Here is an 8,809-nt window from a genome sequence, read left to right as displayed (position 1 = left end):
TATTTTACCACAATAGAAAGACTGGAAAAATATTCTATCATTCATTATTAACTAGGGTTCAATTTCATCTTTCATTTCCTTTTTTCAACAGAGGTCAAATTATAATTGCTTTCAGGTAGGCAGGGTTGGAAATGTTTTCTCTTAGCAGATAAAACCCTAAAAATTATAGAGAGAAATTAGTAAAATATTTTATGTAGAATAAAAGTCAATTGTTCATGCTATTTAAATAATGAATTACTCAGACTAATCTATAAGAAAAAATGAGTTAGCTTAATCATTGAAATAGTTAGAAAGGGAATTATATGAATTATAACCAACATAGAGTCAGTCCCGTCCAGAACAGCAGAAGGTAGAAAGAGGATAGCTGTCCCACTCAGTAGTGACAATCCTTTGTTGTTTTACTACCAGAGAAAATATTTTCTTAGTTTAATAGTGGTGGGGTGCCCAAGCCTGACTTGCCAGTTGCCAGACTATGCTCCCTGAGGTAAAGCATCAGTTTTCACAGAGGTTGCAATCTTCCAATAGAGATAAGGGAAGCCACCAGAAGCAATCCGACCTACACAACCAGGGAAACCCCATGGCAGTTACCCTAACTCACCTAGCCCACTACTGAAATCCGTAAGCATTTAAAGAAGGCTAAGAGCATATAACTGAAGGTTATGTTAACTTCTTAAAAAGGGAGGTTGGTGGAAAAGAGAGAGGAAACTTTTCTTCTTTTCTCTGTTTGGAAACATTTAAATAACACTAGAAATATTTATATCTGGAAGGTTTGATAGAACCACTTGTGAAAAATCAGTCATTTTATTTTGGCGAAGAGCTGACAGCTTTCTCAAATCCTACCATGATAATTGGTTTGTTTACATTTCTGCTCTCTTAGTAATTTATATATTCTGGGAATTTGAAGTGAATTTTCAAACTTATTTGAATAGAGTTGAGTAAAATGCTGTCCTATAATTAGTGATTATTCTCTTGTTTGGTTAGATTACCTATTTGGTGGTTTACCTATTTAATTAGTTTCCTTCAAAGTATTAGCTATTGAATTTATTTATCAACACTAGCATTTGTATATTCTAATTGTTACTATACATTTATATTTATTAATTATGTTCTTTCATTTTCCATAGGCTTATTTAGCTCTCTTCCCAAATTCTTGAGTCTGACAAGTTCTGTTTATTAAGTTACATGAGTACTTGAGAAAGGAAACTTTGATTTGTACCTCCAATTTTATTTTATTTTATTAATCAACTGTATTGAGGAATAAGTACATTTTGAATATTTAAAATATACTATTAAGTGAATGATACCAAACTATGAGCTTGAAACCCAACTACATAAATAATATGCAGATTATTTTGTTCATCCCCAAAACATTCCATGTATCTCCTTACAGTGTAATCATCTCTTTGTCCCAAGCCTCTGGGACAAATGTTAAATATCCAATAATTTGTTTTGTAATTATAATTTAATTTTCCTAAAAATTGTATATAATTGAAATAATAAAATTAGTATTCTTTTTTATCTGATACTTCTCAGTTGGCCTAATGATTTTGAGTTTTATCCATCCTGTTTCATGTGTCAGCTTTTTCCATTATATTTATATCCATTTACTGTTGACAGATACTACGGTTGTGTGCAATTTGGGCTTTTACAAATAAGACTGCTATAACGTACTTGCACATGTCTTTTTATGGATATACTAGGGGCCAGTGCATGAATTTGTGCACCTTGAAAGGAACTGTGGTCTGCGATTCTGTGGTGGGCACAGGGATGGGTCTTGGCCTATCCTCCATGCCCCCACCTGACCCCTTCCACTGAGGCTCCCCAGTCCTCTGTCTGCCAGGAGCCCCGCTTCTGCCTTTACTGCTCCCACACACTGAAGGTGCTGGCCCAACACACACCGCTGATGGCGCATAGTGATTGGGGCTGGTGTCAGCAGCAGGTGCAAGCAGGACTGGTGATGTCAGTGGGTGCGAGCAGCAGCTGCTGCCCCGATCACCCCTCAGGAGCAGGGAGAGGTGGAGAAGCCCTCAGGGGTGATAACGGCTGGCAGCCGCCACTCACACCCCCTGATGGTGCCGAATGATCGGGGCTGGAACCAGGCACCAGCAGCGGGTACGAGCAGAAATTGCGGAGCCAGCAGCGGGTGTGAGTGCTGGGCAGGACTGCGGTGTACAGGAGCAAAGAATTTTCAGTAACCACCAGAGGCTAACCCCAATGACAGCAAACAGCACCCTGCCTTGGTCTGGCAACCCGCCCCCCTGCCCCCCCCCCTCACCTGCTCCACCATCCCGCCACGGCCGACACCCCCATGTTCTGTGTGCACCCCCTGGTGGTCAGCGCACGTCATAGCGACCGGTTGTTCAGTTGTTCTGCCATTTGGCCTATTTGCATATTAGCCTTTCCTTATATAGGATATTTTTATTTGTCTTAGGTGAATACCATGATGTGACCGGCTGCCTCCTGTATACCTTTTAAGAGACTGTTAACAGGTTTTTGAAGAGGCTTCCTGACGATGGATGCCACCTTCTCATTGTGACTCCAGGCCTTTCTTCCATGAGTGTGCCTGGAAAGAGGGATAGCTCTCCTCTCTCTTTCTCCAAGGGCACTAATTGTAACTTAAAGGCCCATTCTCAGAACCCCACCTACACCTACTTACTCCCAAATGCCACTTCTCCAAATGCCATCATATTGAGGGGTAGATTTTCTTTAAAAATAAAAATGTTTCTATTGATTTTAGAGAGGAAGAGAGAAGGAGAGAGATAGAAACATCAATGATGAGAGAGAATCATTGACCGGCTGCCTCCTGTATACCCCCTACTGGGGATCAAGCTCACAACCCAGGCATATGCCCTGACCTGGAATTGAATTGTGATCTCCTGATTCATTGTTCGATGTTCAACCGTTGAACCACAGTGGCCAGGCAAGGGAGGAAGCTTTTCAATATATGAACTTGGAAAAGAATAAATAATCAGTCCAAAACAGTCTGCCATCATTTTTAATAGGACGTGTTCTCTTTCTTAAAGTTTACAGTTATATCACTTTTATCTATGAATGAAGTTATATTAGTAATCCTGGGTCTCACTGATTTTACCTTTTTTAGACCTGCTTAAAGGCTTTGACATATTTTTCCATGACACACTTTGCCTTTGCTCCACTCATAATAAAAATCAAGTATCTGTTTGCAAGTAATAAAAAATAAATAAAACTTCCCACTAAATACTAATGATAACATTCCATTTATTTTGTTTTATATATACAGAATAAATAGTGATCTCTTTAGAAATTTAAAATTCAAATAAATAAACTCCTTGTCAGTTTTCAACCCCCATAGGTAATCTGATATTTTTTAAAATATAAAATAAGTATCATTTCATATGTCTGTGTCATAGCTTTTTATTGCAGAATATAAAATTAAAACTGAGGGATTTTCATTTCTAGCCTACATCACATAGCTAGTAGCTAAAATTCTTCCTCACATTCAACTTGATTTGTCAAAATAGAGCAAAGACTCATCTCTAAAACACAAGTGTTTACATTGAGGACTACGCTTAGAGCTTATGATTATTTAAAAATTATTTATTCAATATAAATAAACTAGTCAAATGCCTGTTAAAGTTATATCACCATTTCCCTGTTTCTTCTCTTTCATGCACAGGTTCTTACTCTTGTTATGTTCTTGATATTTAATGACCATCTTCCAAAAACCTGTTCCATATTTTGGTGTTTTTTTGGGAAGAATTTAAGTTTAGTTGACAATATGTTGGTTGCATATTCATTCTATAACACAGGATTTCATTTTTCCTAAGGCTAAGGATAACAATTTGAAATAGCATCTTCTCCTCCTATTTATTGCAAGAGAAAAATATTCATCTTCATAGCAAACATTTTTATTGCAGCAGTTAGCCCCTGAACAATAGTAATAAAGATGCCAATTAACAGTTCTTATGTTGTGTGTAAGAGTTAAAATCTTAACTATATTGGTAAAATGCAAATTATGTCATGCTTTATTATGCATATTTTCCCATAAGAATAGAAACTCAGAAATTACTTGGAAGTTATTTTTAAAAATTCGCTGTATTGCCCGGCCTGTATGGCTCAGTGGTTGAGCATCAACCTTTGAACCAGGAGGTTAGATTCCAGATCAGGGCACATGTCTGGGTTGTAGGCTCAATCTCCGGTGTGGGGTGTGCATGAGGTAGCCTATCAATGATTCTCTCTCATCACTGATGTTTCTACTTCTCTCTACCTCTCCTTTCTTCTCAGAAGTCAATAAAGTTATATTTTTTTTAAAAAATTACTGTATTATCAAATAATTTTATCACAATTTAGTCCTAGATATGTCAAATCACTTATAATGAGAATTTTAAAAGGGAATAAGAAGGCTTAACCAGCTCAACTACTAAATTTTAAAAAATAATGCATTTCGCTTTTCGTAGTCTGTCAACATAAAACATCTAATCCATTTACTTTTTCAAATGAAGAATAAAATGTTTAATCTTGTAAGCTAACACTATTCACTTTTGCCTTATATCTGAAACTGATAATGTTAAATGACTACACAGTTCCATTTTAAATTTCATTGCCAAAAGTCATCAATAATGTGGTGCTTAAATGCATTTAGTGCAATCGCTTTCCTTGTCTGAATTCTGTTACTTTTCACTACTGGTCTTTCCTTTCATGGATTACTGTGTCTGTTGCTTTTACAGTTAGAATACTTATTTGAGAGAACATCTTAGAGGCTTAGTGAAAATGAGAATATAATTCCTTTGTCAGCAGCCAGTACTATTCCTGGGGTTTCAGAATCAAATTGGCTACTGCTTCATTATTTATCAGACATGTGATCTTTCACAGACCCAAGGCAGAGAGGCTGTGCAGAAACAAATCATATGGTTGTTTCTTTTCTCCAAAACTTGAAGATTCAACAAAATTGTGTTATTTATAGATTTATTTTATTTAGTTCCAGTTTATTTAAAACTCTATATCTCTACCTGTATCTATCTGTCTATCTATCTATCTATCTATCTATCTATCTAAATTCTATCTATCTCTCTTATATATCTATATTCTCTTACTACCTGTTTCCCAATACATTTTTTATTTGAAAATCCATTTTATGTATTGTATTTAAAAATTATATTTCTTTCCCCACTGATCAAATTGAAAAAGTAAACCTCAGAAACAAATTATAAGCCGACCAGTGTGGCTCAGTGGTTGAGAGTTGACCTAGGAGCCAGGAGGTCACAGTTCAATTCCCAGTCAGGGTACATACCTGGATTATGACCTCAATCCCCAGTGTGGAGTGTGCAAGAGGCAGCCAATCAATGATTCTCTCTCATCATTGATGTTTCTCTCTCTCTCTCTCTCTCTCTCTCTCTCTCTCTCTCTCTCTCTCTCCCTCTCCCTTTCTCTGAAACCAATATAAATATTTTTTAAAAATTATAAACTCTGGCGAAGACTGACAAGACTCTAATTTTCACAATTTAGCTTACTTATCTCTATTCATTCTTTGATACCAGAGGAAACAATAATTCATTGATCCTATGACATCTTTTCTCTGCCTTACCCCCTTTGTATCCTCACTTTTCTTCATTAGAGCTTCACTTCCCTAATCAACAAATACCGTCTCCCCCTTTCTCTTCATTTTTGGCCCTTATTTTGCTTCACTGGGCATTCTTATTGAAATCTCAGCCCTGACTAAAACTTTATCTACTCTATCAGCTTTATCTACTAAGAGCCTGCCCTTCAGACTGATCTCTCTTATCACTCATCTCAAGAGGGCCTGTATACTGCTCAACAATGGTGCTTTGCTGTCCTCATCCACTCTCTTAGACCGATATCTCATACATTATCCTCTGTCCGCAACGGATACTCACTTTCAGCTTTGACCCTGCTCCTTATTTCATTGAAAAAAACAACAACATATCTGTCAAAGTTTTATTCACCATATGAAACTCATTAACTAGGATTCCTGTCTCAGTGTCTATATATTCTATTGTTTCTCTGATTATTTTAAATGAAATCAACCATACTTTCATAAAAAAAAAACAACAACAGTCCCTTAAAATACTGTGGGGGGAAAAAAACTTATCTAATAATCTTTGTGTCCCTAACAAGGAGTAACACCTTAAACATGGCACTTACAGGTCTTGAAGCTAAAATTCATTTGGTAAAGTCACATCCTACTCATGATCCTCAGCCTTTGATCATCTTTTGGAGTGTTCTCTACCTCTCCATACTCAGCATTCAGATGTTCTCTACACTGCCCCTGCCTGCAGCTTCCCTCAGCCCTGAGAGAAGCTCTGTTCTAGAGGGTAATTAAATTTGCACAGTCAGACCTCTAAGGATCATCTAAATGCCTAAAATGTGCCCTCACTTGGGAAGGAGAAACTTGAACCAATGGGGAAAGCAAGCTTTAGCATCCATCTGCCACATAAAACAAATGACATGCGTAAGATATCTGTGCCGCTAAGATACCATTCTATTTGTGCTGATGCTGTTTCATTTAGGTGTATAGAGCTATTGTCAATAGTTTGATTCTATATTTCCTTTTATAATTACAAAAAAAATCAAAAAAATTTGATCTATGTTTAAATATTTATTTGAACATCTTGTCATGTTTGCATTGTACATCCAACTTCTTCATTTACTTCTTAAGCATTAACTTCATTGGTTTTCTCAATGAGTGGAAAGTCTAGAGTCAAAGATTTATGCAATCAACATCTCTTAAAATCATTTTAAAATCCTTGCCTCTGAAATTTTTCATATCTATGTTCATTTATTTTCCTGAATTATATACTTTTTATTGATGAAAAATACAACCATTATGGTACATCAACTTTTTAAGTGTATTAATAGAATACCTAATGTTCTGGCTCACTTGCATAAACCTTACCTCTCTCAATAGCAAGTACCTATAATTTTTGGATAATCTTCAATTGATAGAGAAATGTTTATTGACAAATAGTTGAGAAAATAAAATACAATAACCAAAGTTACCAGCTTCATAACTTTCTTGACTAACATGCTTTTAATTTTCTGGCTGAATTAATTTTTCCACACACTGGATACATGTATATAAGGATCCAAATTACTCCATAAAATGTGCCTGGCAGTTGAGCAATGAGGACAAGATGTACCTCATGTTGATACAGTTAGTCATTTTGCTTTTCGTGTGGCACCTGGATCTTCATCTGTTTTATGCCATTCTTATTTTAGGAAGAAAACTATAACCATGAGTACATTTTCAGTACTAGTTGCCACAGTGTTGTAGAATTTTGAAGCTGGAGGAATCTCAGAGATTAGCTCCGTTAGCACATTAGGAATTTCTAGCCGAGATGTTGGCAGGCATAAAGTAAAGTAGCTCCACAAAAGCAAAATATGAAAGATACAAAGATTTGTGTTTTTCTCAAAAATGTGTTGCAAGAGTACTCATATCCCTAAAATATATGCTCCTCACAAGAACACTTATAGGTCCCGAAGGCCTCCCTTTTGTTCACGCAACCAGTTCTAATAGATGCATGTCCATTCCCATCACTGCTGCTCCTGGGCCCTCCCACAGCCCTTCTGAAAACAACCCACTGAAACTTCCTGTTGGCCCCTTTCCTGGGGAAGCATACATTTAGAGCTAGCGTCATTTTGGCACAGAGGTGCTCTCCTAAGCAGCCAACGTAGCTGCAGCAGCCGTCATTAAATGGAAACTCAAAAAGTGGTAGCAGAGATATTCAGTTTAGGTGAATATTTACAGAGAACTAATTTCCAATAACACATTTTTAAATGCTTTGCTCCTCAGAAATGATATCAATGAAACCATTTCAGCCACACCAGCACAGTGCTAAACAGACATTAGGATTTCACAGTAAGTTCTAAGGAGAGCTAATGGAATAGATCAGATAAGCAGCCTATATGGGGACTGAAAAAAGTTGAGTCCTTTTCCTTATCTCTTATCTAATTCTGGACTAGGCAGCTGGGGACAGTTTCTTAGCATCAAACCAATTGAATTTTATAGCTAACTTTTATTTTCCCAAAGTATACAATTTTCTATAATTTAAAATTCAATTTGTAGAAGACATCTTTATTTTCTTTTTTAGTGCTGGAAATATATTCTAATATTTAAGGGTATTAATGAAGGCCCAAAATAAATAGTTGAAATTTTATGAAAAACAAGAAAGGTTAAATATGATCAAGGACATGTTTGCTTGAACCTTGTACATGTGCCCAGCATCTATTTACTGCATGATCTGGAGTTGTGGGAACTTTAAAAAAACTACTCCTAAAAATTGGGAATTGTGCCCTGGTTGCTACCCACATAAATGATATCATTATGCAATAATCACTGGCCCTCAGGAAGTTTTCAATCCCCTATAATCAACTAAAAGGAGACTTTCAGAAATCTATGTTAATCATAGGTTTTTTCTCCATTTTGCCCTCAGATTTTACATTCAGATAGACTCAATCATCTCATTTCACAGTGACACACACTCTTGCCTGGAAAGCTAAAATACTCCAGCCTTGATACAAATTGATTGTACAGTCTGATTATTCCTTGACAAATATCAGTGAAATCTTTGGAAAAGGTTGGAAGTAGTAAGAGGAGACCCTTGCATTCATTCAGAGATGGTCTGTTACTAGCTTGACCAGAAAAGTCATGATAGAGACAGTGAAAAATGGACACATTCTGGATACACTGAAAGTGGAACCATCCGAATTTTCTCATGGATAAGCTCAAAGTGAGAGAAAGACAAAGAGAAAAGGGCAGCTCCAATACTAACCAGAACAACTAGTTGATGGATAAGGCATTAAAAGCGTTAGC

This window comes from Myotis nattereri (assembly GCF_964212035.1).
Source record: "Myotis nattereri genome assembly, chromosome: 4".
Taxonomy (NCBI): Eukaryota; Metazoa; Chordata; class Mammalia; order Chiroptera; family Vespertilionidae; genus Myotis; species Myotis nattereri.
Note: the sequence above shows the minus strand (reverse complement) of the source record.